This window comes from Artemia franciscana, chromosome 18, assembly GCF_032884065.1.
Source record: "Artemia franciscana chromosome 18, ASM3288406v1, whole genome shotgun sequence".
Taxonomy (NCBI): Eukaryota; Metazoa; Arthropoda; class Branchiopoda; order Anostraca; family Artemiidae; genus Artemia; species Artemia franciscana.
The window spans coordinates 36,660,363-36,673,136 of NC_088880.1; the positions used below are offsets into that span (position 1 = coordinate 36,660,363).

At 36.6% G+C, this 12,774-nt stretch overlaps 1 long non-coding RNA gene across 2 annotated transcripts in view; it reads right to left on the reverse strand.

The window, feature by feature from the left end:
- Positions 1 to 3,273: 3,273 nt before the first annotated feature.
- Positions 3,274 to 12,774, reverse strand: part of LOC136038966 (uncharacterized) — a 42,469-nt gene continuing 32,968 nt past the window's right edge. For both annotated transcript variants that reach the window (XR_010620347.1, XR_010620348.1), the window contains exon 6: positions 3,274 to 3,516. This is a non-coding gene — a long non-coding RNA (uncharacterized LOC136038966). The remainder of the gene's footprint in view (positions 3,517 to 12,774) is intronic.

Here is a 12,774-nt window from a genome sequence, read left to right on the forward strand (position 1 = left end):
CTTACTTATTATTAGGAATAACTTCCTAATAAAATTAGTTTCAAAGTTGCGTTTTTTAGAGTTTTGGTTACTATTGAGCCGGGTCGCTCCTTACTACAGTTCGTTACCACGACCTGTTTGATAAAGTCTGCTCGTTTTGGGCTTTAATGTTACTGTTTACATTCATAATAATGTGGCATGAAATTCTTTTTTGGCATGCGTTGTTTCCAGGAACTTTCTTATCTCAAATGATAAGACCAGATGAGATGGTAACTATTCGGCTCTCATGAGAGTAAAGATGGACTAGCAACTCCAAGATTACACCCAGATAGGGCTCTCATCGGACCCATCGATACCATACTACTAATTTCTACCTCCACTTCCCTTCCTCGAAACTACTTCTGGAAACATCTGAAGGCGCAATGAATTTCAGGATGTTTTGCATTAAAATACACCCTTTGAGTTATATTCCCACTCCCTAACTACAAAACGATCAGAAAGCCCTACTTTAGACGTTTCAAGCTCACATCTATAAAAATTAGGAATTTCCTTTGCCAAATCCGTGATCTTTGCCAAAGAAAGATCATGGATATGTGTTGTTTTTCCCCCAGGGGAAAACAACATGATTATTCTGAACTACAGGTCCTAGAAGATAAGGATTATTAGAAAAAAAAATCAAAATTCAAGTGCCCTTATAAGTGACAAAACGGAATTTGCGATCAGCTATCCCCCTTTCCATGCCCCTTTTCCCCACAAGACATTCAAATGAAAATTTTGGATATGCATTTTGTTCGTCATATTTGAAAAATACAATAAATATGATATGGGGGGGGGAGACCCTTCAAACACTTATGACTCTAAAAATAGGCACTAAAAACTTAAATTTCCTATCGACTGAGTCCCCTCCAAATTTTACACGACCAATCCTTCCATAAAACCCTTATGTTAACAATAGTCAACTTGCATAACTTAAAGCTCTTGCCCAAGGGTGGGGGGAGGTGTGTGTCGAGACCGAGGCATAGTTATAAAGTCTTTGGACTTTTTGGACAAAACGGCTATCTCAAAATTTTTATCAGATGTATTTGGGAGAAAAGGGCGTGGGGGGCTGGTTGCCCTCTGATTACTTTTGACTCTTAGAAAGGGCACTAGAACTTTTAATTTCCAATCGTCCAAGTTCCTTCCAGAGTTCATATGACCAGCCATTCCATAAAAACCTTATACGTTAACAATAGGCAACCTGCAGAACTTGCAGCCATTGCCCCGGGGCTCTGGGGGGTTTGTGAGCCATTTAGGCGTAGTTGTTTGGTCTTTGGACCATTTCGAACAAAACAACTAACAATAGGCAACCTGTAGAACTTGCAGCCATTGCCCCGGGGCCCTGGGGGGTTTGTGAGCAATTTAGGCGTAGTTGTTTGGTCTTTGGACGATTTTGAACAAAACAACTAACTCAAATTCCTGATCGGACGCATTTGGGGATAAAGGAAGCGAGCGGAGAGAGCTTTTTTGCCCCGGGATTACTTTTTGATCTTAAAAAGAGTAAATAAAAAAATAATTATACATAACTAAAGCATTATGGCCTTTTACTATAGACAACGCAAGAGCTTTGCTTGCTGATTTTTTTTTTTTTTTCGTTAGCAATTTTGCTAAGAAAATATGAGGAACTGTTTGATTCCATTTTTTTTTTTAATTTTGATACTGAAAAAGGCTTGCCAAATAAAAACAAGAGCTCACGTGGCACTTGTGATGAGGTCGGATGAGTCAAGAGCTAAGAGCTCATATGGTATGAGCTCTAGCAAAATTCTAAGAATCAATAGATTGATTTAAAAGGAAAATCAGAGGCTTAATGCCGGTCGGGATTTAAAATAAGAGCTCAGAGTCACGAGGTCCTTCTAAATATCAAAATTCATTTAGGTCCGATCACCCACTCGTAAGTTGAAAATATCTCAATTTTTCTAATTTTTCATCTCCCTTCAGCCCCCTCAGATGGTCTAATCGGAGAAAACGACTTTAACAAGTCAATTGTTGCAGCTCCCTAACATGCTTACCAATTTTCATCGTCCTAGCACTTCCAGAAGCACCAAACTCGCCCAAGCAATGAACCACACACCCTAACTCCCCCAAAAGAGAGCGGATCCAGTCCGGTTACATCAATCACGTATCTATGACATTTGCTTATTGTACCCACCCTGCTTCATCCCGATCTGTCCACTCTAAGCGTTTTCAAAGATTTCCGGTTTCCCCCTCCAAGTCTCCCCAATGTCAACAGATCTGGTCGGGATTTGAAATGAAAGCTCTGAGACATGAGTTCTTTCTAAATATCAAATTTCATTAAGATCCTGTCATCCGATCTTAAGTTAAAAATACCTCAATTTTCTAATTTTTCCAAATTAACACCCCAGCTCCCCCAAAGAGAGCGGATTCAGGTCAATGAAGTATCTAGGACTTGTGCTTATTCTTCCCAACAAGTTTCATCCTGATCTCTCCATTCTAAGCATTTTCCAAGATTTCTGGTTTCCAAGATTTCTGTTTTCCCCCTCCGGCCCGCCTATGTGCGCGGATCCAATTTGAATTGAAAATAGAACATCTGAGACATAAGATCTTTCTATATATCAGGTTTCATTAAGACCCGATCACCCATTCGATCAACACCAATAAATATTTATAAGAAAACCCTTGATACGGTTGGTGGCACATCAAAAATTTACTCCGAAACAGCACCATCACCAGTAGAAGACCGAAAGAGGCAGATACTATGAAAAGAAAATGGAAAACCTGACCATTTTATTTTCCTTTGTTTTATACCCTCTTCTTCTCCTCTCATCAGTACCATCATCTTTAAATTCTGAAACTAATAATTGTATTTGCACACCACTTAGACGTAAAAAACGACAATTTCATGTTCTTTACGATGCTGATTATTCCTTAAATTTGAGCAGCTAAAACTAAACAGATTTGATTCTGGGAAATCCTACAACCAATTACGATTGTCTAATATCTGTGTGCGTGGGAAGGGGATTCATTTTGCCTTCATCGACTTTTTTTTCCAATGAAAATACCAAAACAAAATAGTTTCATTGAAAAAAGGAATTTTTCGAAATGTAGAGGACGGGACAAATGTCCCCAACCTACCCCGAATGGTACCCATGTTCCAGTTCTTTTTGAATGTGTTCATCTTCAAGTTTTGAACTTGGATTACTGAAGAATTTACTATTCGAATTATACTTAAAACCACTTTCTAAACCTATGCAAAATGGAAAAACGACATAAGGATTGGTCATTTGTATAAATTTAAGTATTTATTATGCTTGAACTTCATTACAATAATGTTGAACAAAATTAGTAAAAAGACATGTCACTTGAAACAAGTGATTGAATACTAACATAATTACTCAACTTAAAAGCTAAAATGACGCAAAAAGTGAGGATAAGTCAACAAAGGTTCACTTAAACATGGGCACTTTAGCTTGCCATTCTTCGAAAGTCAAATTGTCAACGGTTCTGAATGGCATAATAGCATTTTTGCCAGGCTCCTTCATCCTGCAATTAAAGGGTTAATTAGAACTAATTGGGAAACTCTAAAGAGAACAAGACAATCAAACGGCAGCAACTGCGGTGGTTTGGACGGTGCTACGCGTTTCCCTCCTGATAATTCCTACCGACCATATTCCCTCCAGATAATTGTGGATGTTTATTAGAAAAGAATTTGAACGTTCTACTTACCTATTTAAGTAACAACAAAAGATTGTGCCATAGCAGATTAGTCTTTTCTGCCATTTTGGCTCAAAGAGTAGCCTACTATAAAGCCACCATTTGAAATTTCTAAGATAAGCAATTGATTTAGAACTATCAAAAAACTATCCATTGAACCTTCCAGTTTCAGAGACGGTAATACCTTGCGGTGAAGCACTGAATCATAAAGATGCACTTAGTCAAATCCCTCTTTAATGCATTGCTCCCAAAGGTTTTTATTGTTTTAAAAAGTACAGCTGTGAGAAAGAGTCAAACTTCAGCGTAAAGAGCGATGCGTTGAAGAGGGGACAACACCCCTTTCATATACAGAATAATTTCTGTTCGTTTTAAGTTAAAATGTCGCTCCTTGCTTGCAGTTAAAAAACTAGTTTTTTTATTTAATCTACACAGAATCACTACCAAAACTGAAAAGGATAACTTAAAAGATGCGCTAGCCAGATTAGTAAAAAGGAAGAAACACTTGAAAACAAAAGCTTATGGTTTCTAAATAGCAATAATTCTTCAGGGAATAAAGACTGAAAAGGGAGGGGGGATGTGACCTATTTTAAACACAAGTAGTGATCGTTCTTTAAGTCAGTATTTACTTTCCACTAGAGAAAGCCCCTTCGGTAATTCCTACACAAAAAAAAGAACATTATAAGCAAAATTTTCTTTGACCACGGACGGGGGTAAATAAACTGAGCTCATTAAAATTTTAGAATAGAGCAAGCGCACCTAAATGATAAAAACAGCATGAACGAAAGAGATGCATATTTATTGTGTCTACGTCTTTTTGCTCAATAATCTCATACAGTCCTAGACGCAAGAGGGTGGGGTGGGAGGAGAGTTCCCATGTGTAGATTTACTGGAAGTTACTCTAATTTTCAGATGTTTATGATGGGAACCGGCGTTTACCTCCTCCCCCCAAGAAAATCCCCCTTCCATGAAACATTACCCTACATGCAAGGTCGACGGCCCAAAGAGAAAGTACATAATAAGTACCTCAAAACATCGATCAGATGTCCTAAGCGGAAACAGAAGAACCATATATCAAATAAAATTTTAGGAAATAGGCTGGTTGGTCTCCAAACACTTTTGACTAATAAAAAAAAAGACTAAAACTCAAAAAATGCCCGCATTTTTCTTAATAACATATACTATCTTTGAGCAATGGTCAAATTGTGGGGTCTTGTCATTGCCAGAGGCATATTTATTGGACCTTTCAAATATGATGAGCCAAATGCCTATATGAAAATTTTATTCGGCTGTGGCTGGTGGGGGGGGGGAAGGAATTACAAGGGAAGAACCCTTGTTGCCCTCCATTCTCTTTGGTAATTCAAAAAGGCAATCAAGCTTTCGATTTTTGTTCGAATAATATGAAAAAAACTTCGTTTTCTTAAAGAGTTAAATAGGCTGCGTCCCAAAGTCGAACCTTAAAACGTACAGGAATTAGGAGAGGCAGTTGGGGGGGCTGCCACCCCCCAAACCCCCCGATTTTAAAGACTCTTTTGTACAGGTTTTTTGTTGTGGGGGGACTTCATTGTTACTAATTACTAGTTTCGGCGCAATGGTTCTCCTGTCCTCTTGTGTTTAACATTTTTCGAAGTTATTCCATTATTCATTCATTTCAATTTTCTGTTAATTAAAAGAGGGCCTTTCCGAAGCCAAGAGCGGGGGCGGCAGCCCCCCACAACAAAAAACCTGTACAAAAGTCTTTAAAAGCGGGGGGTTTGGGGGGCGGCAGCCCCCCCAACTGCCTCTCCTAATTCCAGTACGTTTTAAGGTTCGACTTTGGGACGCAGCCTCTTTAACTCTTTAAGAAAACGAAGTTTTTTTCATATTATTTCTGTATGTTTTCTACAATCCATGGTGGATGTAATTTAATAATAATTTTCTCGCTTTCTGTATCAATAAATTCAAACTGAAAAAGTTATCTAATTTTGATAATTTTAATAGTTTAGCAGCTTAATTTAAAATTTAGCAGCTAGTGGTTTTTACCCACCCGCCTCCGGTTTATGGGCCCAGCGCGCTTCCGCTGCGCCAAGCTGCTGTTATGCTTGTTATCAAACAAGTTATTACAATAGAAAATTTCACCAACGGCTTCAATTAGGAAATCAATTTAAATGGTTCTTTTAACTTGCTTCCATCAAGCCTTACCCCCGCTTCAGTATAAATTCTTGTGAACATTCCAGTATGTAATTCTGATCACATGTTTCCATGTTTATTTTCTCCCTTTCTGTATCAATAAATTCAAACTGACAAAATTACTTAATTTAACAAATTTTAAAAAATTAGCAGCTAGCGGTTTCGATCCACCGACCTCTGGGTTATGGGCCCAGCACGCTTCTACTGCGCCAAGCTGCTGTCAGTGTAAGAATTTTTCAAACAAGTGATGTTATTACAAGAGAAAATTTTACCTTCAATGGGGAAATGGGTTTTTCTAAGCTAGAAAATCGGGGGGTTAAGATTATCCGACGAAACTTTCCAGGGCAATTACTCGGAGAATTCCGCGTCGAATGAGTCTTCGTACACCCAGATCCGATGTCGGCTGTGACCTGTAGGCATCGAGAAAAAAAAAGGAGAACATGAACAATAAGTGGCTATGCGTGGTTTCTGGAAAACAGGGAAGAAGTTATCGGATCAAGCTGAAATTTCGTGGATAAGCTCCTGGGTCCTAGGGGACCTTAACTTGTGAATTTCATCCCGATCGGACAACGTTAAAGGGGGGCTGGGGTTGACGAGTCGAAACTTTCGGCCAGATTTTTCCCATGAAGGAAAAGTCGTAGGGGGATGAAATTTGGCAGGTTTCTTAGTTGGAGCTTGGGCTACGAAATGCATCCCTCCCCATCCCTCTGCGACCACTGGAACCGAAGATCGCTTAACATTGTCGTGGTTCGCCTCTTTAAAGAGGCACGAAGTTGCAGCCTTGATGGGCCATCTCCCAATCTTCTAGGGCCCTTGGCTTGATACAATCATCCCTGGGGGAAGCAAAAAAAACAAAAAAACAACAAAAACATACATCCATGATCTTTAAATACAAAGGCCACATTGCCTTTCCATCGTAAGAACAACAAACTTTGGAATGATTTAATTTTTCAATTTCAGTTTTAAAGATATCATTTTGATGTAAGTTTTACTAAATTTATATATGTAATTTGCTGTGAACAGCTCTTTGATAGAGCTGAAATATTGTTAAGCTCTAAAGGAAATTCACTGTCAGGTAAATTCCCTGTTATGCCTCAAAGGGTGCGTTTTAACGCCAAAACATCCCAACTCTCATTGAGCCTTCAGGTAAATACAGAAATAGTTCCAAGGGAGAGGCGAGGGGATGGTAGACATAGAAATTAATATATGACCCCAAACATCGTATCTAGGACTTTTCGGGGGGGGATGGAAGTTAAAAATACTAAAAAAAACATCAAAAAGGTTTTTTTATGCATTTTTATTACGTTTTTCAAGTCGGGCAAACATTTCCAATCCTCATTGAGCCTTCAGGCAAATACAAAATTAAGTCTGAGGATGAGACGGGGAGAGTGGGATGTAGAAATTGATATTTAATCCCTGTTGATGTCTGGGACTATTTCTGATCTACCGTGCTATTATGAAAGTAGGAGTAACAGTACATCCCACACAAGACCAGAGTTTACTCCGTATAGGAGGGGGACTGCCCCTTCCTTATCCCTACCTCTGCCCCATTTTACTAAAAACTTTGGAGGATGCTCATTCGATCGGAAATCAAGAGTTCTAGTCCTTTTAAACAAGTTGAAAGTAATTAGAGACCAACCAGCCCCTGTCCTAAAACTGTTTTTAATATCTCATCCTTTGGTACCACTTATCAGTGTTTGAGGTACCTATTTTGTACTTTCTCTTTGGAACCTCAACTTTGCGTGTGGGGGAATTTTTCATGAGAGGAAAGCATCGGGGGGATTTTCCACTGGGGGTATTGTCCACGAAAAATCCAGGGGAAACGATCACCAAAACCAGTTTATGATCCCCCCCCCCTTTAAAGAGATGGAAATGTGCATACTTACGTCAAAACAAGTACATTTCTTTTTGTTTTAAGCCTGAAGGTATAAAGATTCCAGACCTAACAATGATTCCACACCGATTTGCAATCTCTAAATTTTTAATTTGATAGTGTTTAAGCTCCCTTCGGGCATAATATTTCGATTTGCAGAATAAAATGGCGGAAATCAGCACTTTCCGGTGGCACTGCCTCTTTTTTTATTTAAAAAGGGGACAATTGGGTACTTTTAACTTATGTTTAAGCGGGTTCTCTTTTGACAATCTACGAACACCACTTCGATATAATCGCAAAGGAGAAGAAACTACAAATAAACAGGCACCCGTTAGCAAATTTCTCAAAGAAATGCCAAATTTTCTGTTTTTGCAAATAAGAATTTGGAACTTTTACAATTAGATTCTTGAACATGCTGAATTTATATCAATCTCACATCCCTTTTAAGGGGGTCCCCATTTTTCAAATTGTGTAAATTTTCTCAGGCATGAAAGTTTAAGTTGATGTATTTTATGTAATCGGAATCCCCGTAAAAAAGGAAATAATTTTGATACACTTATTGAAATTAAAATTCGTTTTTTTGCGCTCCGGTTACATTCACACTACTGTCTTCCCAAGGAAGGTTTTTTACTTTGACTCGTGGGCACAAATTTCCGAGGTAGGACACTTGGGAGCTGGAGCCTTAACAAACATATCAACGTGGGACTAATTCCCACACACAAAAAACCTTAGAATCAACAAATATACACTTGCAAAAAATTGGGGCTGTGAGACGGACCGCATTTACAGCACCTGTCAATGTGTCCTGCTTTTGGTTCTTAGCTAGATCAGAACTAACACTGCAACCTAAGGGCACCAATTAAAACTGGCTCAGGCACATACGCATGAATAACTGGGAGGGAGAAGGGAATACCAAGACAGGAGGGGATATCTTCCAGATAAATTAAAAGGACATTTACTTTCATATAAACTTCAGAGCTGATAAGAAGAATGTCCAGAGACAGAAAGAGGTCTACACTTAAGGACTATGGGAAGGTTTCCAACAGAACTAGCGAACGATAATAGGTGCGCAGATATCACTCACCTCACCCCTCGCCCTTTGCACTAAAGTTTAAGATACACTTAATTTAGAAGTATTGTAGAGTACAACAAATATAGCTCGTGGCGTTAATTTGGAGGCAGGGAGGATTATGCCCCACCCTACATTTCCTCTCCCCTAGATTTTGAAAATAACCTTTTCGGGGATTGAAAAATGCTTTTTTTTTGGCATTTAATTGAAATATCTGGAAAACAACCTTATATTTTGACGAATGCACTTTGGCCCCCTCTCCCTTCCAGAGTTTCATGAATTGATGTTACTGAATACAGCCGTTTGGAAATTTAAAAGGGAGTTTTTCCCTTTTTAAAGAAGAATGATGTTAAACAATTCCATACTCTTTATTTTAGATATTGTAAATTTTTACTTGATCTCCCCTTTGATATAACAATCGTATACTAATTCGTAATTTGGAGTATCTGTTGCAGCGGCAAACCTGACCGTGCTCCATAGAGAAATATTCGATTCAGCTTTAAAACGATTTTTGACCCACCATCCTTTAGTCCGTCTGTTTATTTTATTTCATTGTTACATAATTATGGCGTATTCTCACCTTTTTCAGTGTTTTACTCCATATGTATCATTTTGTATCTAACGCGATTTAAAAACAAATTATTAATTGATAGTGATTTATGTAACGGTTGTATTTCAAACGCCTCAACATATAATTTTATTGTTTTAAGTAAATTATAGCCAACCAGCCTCTTCGACTGTGCAAAAAAAAACACCATGTCTATTTGGGGAGGGCACAACTGCCCCTACTTGTGTTTTCATGATAAAATTTAAAAAACAAAAACGAAACAGTGCTCCCTAGTTTCTGAAGAATACCTTCTTGGCATCATTAAATAAAAATTCACCCCCCCCCCAAATTCGTCAATTCACGCCACTGTGTTTGCCACATTGTTCTTGTGTGTTGTTCACTTTACACGAACTGTTTGTTCATTTTCATAAAATGTGTTTATATTCTGTTTTACATGGTATTTGATCATTAGAAATAATTTGAAGGATGTTAGTAATCCTATCCGTTGGCGGATATCCTTTTCCCTTTGGCGAAGCACCTATTTCAGGTGACGGGAAATTATGTTTCCCAAATTTTTCCTGTTTCCGTGAGGCCCGAGTTCTAAGCAACAGACGTGTCTTAAATTGTGCATTTTATCACCAGGAGCATGGGAGTACTTTCCCTTTATCAACATAAACGTCAATTTTTTGGCGTTAATTCTTATGGGATGCAATGCATAAAAAAGAACTCATAGAAAACATTTATCATAAAGAAAATGATTTAACATTGAAATTTTCAATTTTAAATCACTGGGATTAAGCAAAGACTTTGCAAGGACCTGGAGGGGTTGTCCACTTTCCATCACCCGGTGTATATATCGATGCACCACTTGTTCCGCCAAACGTTGCAGATTTATGCTACGTCCCACCATAGATGGCGTATTTTTGCCAAAAGTAGAGCGTGACACCTGGCGTTTACTATTTTTTTGTGGAGGACTCCCCATACCTCACCATGGTAAGTGATGTCGCGAATTACTAGCAGGTAGAATACATATGTTAGCTTCTAATTTTAACTCAAAATACTTTGATTCTACTCCCCATAATTTAACCCAAATAATTGTTTATTCTTGAAGGTTTACTCCACCAAGCGTATAGTATGTCCCCCAGGGGTCTCGATTTTTTATAGTGAGTTACCCTTCACCCTTGAACTTGGGAATCCAGATTACTGTGGTAAGTGATGTCGCAAAGTTCTAGCGGATAGAATGCTTATTTGGGTTACAATATTAACCCAACATGTTTCGATTCAATTACCTAGAAAATAACCAAAAGCAAAGATCATTTCTTAAAGATTTACAAATCAAAAGCTAGCTTGTAGCTCCTTAGGCAAGTAGTTGCTACCACCTCGTTCCTATTATCCACTCCTTTCCCTATTCCTCCCTGATACCCCAAGTTTCGTTCACTGTTCTTTTTACAGTTCGATGAGCTTCCTTGAACTTGACAATCTTCTTCATTTTCATCCACTTTCAAGTTTCACTACCCTCAGCTGCTTTACCACAAAAATATATATGCAAGGGACTCTAGGCGACGAATTCAAAACATTTGAGCTAATTCATAAATATAACAGTTCAAAATTTTAATCTAAAAGGTTATATTTATTAATTAAAAAGGTTATAACTGTTATATTTTCGTCATTGAAAGGCAGTGTGGTCTTTGAAGTTATCTGAGCTACTTCGTGAAAATTTTCTTCATTCGGTTCTACTATTTTCTAGTAAATATAAGAGAAAGTTTGTCTTAAAAGCCATTGTTTAAAATTGGGAGAAAGGCTAAATGTTCTGGGACCGAAATCCCCCCTTTTCTTTCGCTGCTTTTACAAACTGGTTCTTTTTATTTGCCCCTTTAACAAATCACCCCTCACCATGTGTATGTGTCGGATAAACAACTGAATATCAATGCGCCGAAGAGCACAATTAGACCTTTTTGGAAGAAATGAAGAACATGCTGTTGTTGAAAGTCTGCGTGTAAAGTTTAAAATTCATGTGTAAAATTCAGGAACGCAAACCTTAACCTAACCTCAGCATCTTTCCATTCCTAAATTTACTTTTGGCCAGGTACTTTTTAGTATTTAGCTTGTCACTAGTCTATGATGCATAAAAAATATAATTTCAATCATCGGCGATATCCCATAAATGATTGAATTTTGTATACAATTTCTCGAATACCACTCGGAAAAGATAACACTCAAAATTGTTTTTTATGTGATAAAGCTGAGTCTCAGGTGTCTTCGAGAGTGGTTAGAAATTATAATCTATGTTTAATCTCTATTTTAACGATAACTTATATTGACCTGTGTTTAGTTTTGCCTGAACCAGACAAAATCATCTTGAAATGTTTATTGTCAAACAGTTCGTGGTAACGAACTGTAGTAAGGAGCGATCCGGCTCAATAGTAACCGAAACTCTAAAAAATGGAATTTTGATACCAATCTATATATATAAAAATAAGTTGTCTGTGTGTGGATCTGTGGATCAGGTGACGTCATGTTTGTCCGCATATGACGTCTGAATTATTTCACACTAATACAAAAGAAGAAAAAAACTAAAAAAGGTAAAAACTACAAAAAAACTAAAAAGAAAAAAAAACTAAAAAAGCTAAAAAACTAAAAAAAAACTAAAAAAAGGTAAAAATCTAATAACTAAAAAAAACTGAAAAAAATAAAAAAAGGCAAAAACTACAAAAAAAATAAAAACTAATAAAAAAACTAAAAAAGCTAAAAAACTAAAAAAACTAAAAAAAACTAAAAAAAGGTAAAAAACTAAAAAAAACTAAAAACTAAAAAAGAAAAAAACTAAAAAAAAGGAAAAAACTGAAAAATAAAAGAGAAAAAGAAAACTAAAAAAATATGAATAAATATATATAAAAATAAGTTGTTTGTGGGTTATGTCTGTCTGTCTGTCTGTCGAGTGACGTCGTGTTTGTCCGCATATGACGTCTGAATTATTTCACACTAATACAAAAGAAGAAAAAAAAATAAAAAAGGTAAAAACTACAAAAAAAACTAAAAAGAAAAAAAACTAAAAAAGCTAAAAAACTAAAAAAAACTAAAAAAAGGTAAAAAACTAAAAACTAAAAAAACTGAAAAAACTAAAAAAAGGCAAAAACTAAAAAAAAACTAAAAACTAATAAAAAAACTAAAAAAGCTAAAAAACTAAAAAAACTAAAAAAACTAAAAAAGGTAAAAAACAAAAAAAACTAAAAACTAAAAAAGAAAAAACTAAAAAAAAAGGAAAAAACTGAAAAATAAGAGAAAAAGAAAACTAAAAAAATATTAATAAATATAAAAAAAAATCTAAAAATCTAAATAAACTAAAAAAGAAAAAAAAGGAAAAAGGAAAAAAATAAAGGAGAAAAACAAAACTAAAAAACGAATGTATATACAGACCGGGACACCGGGATA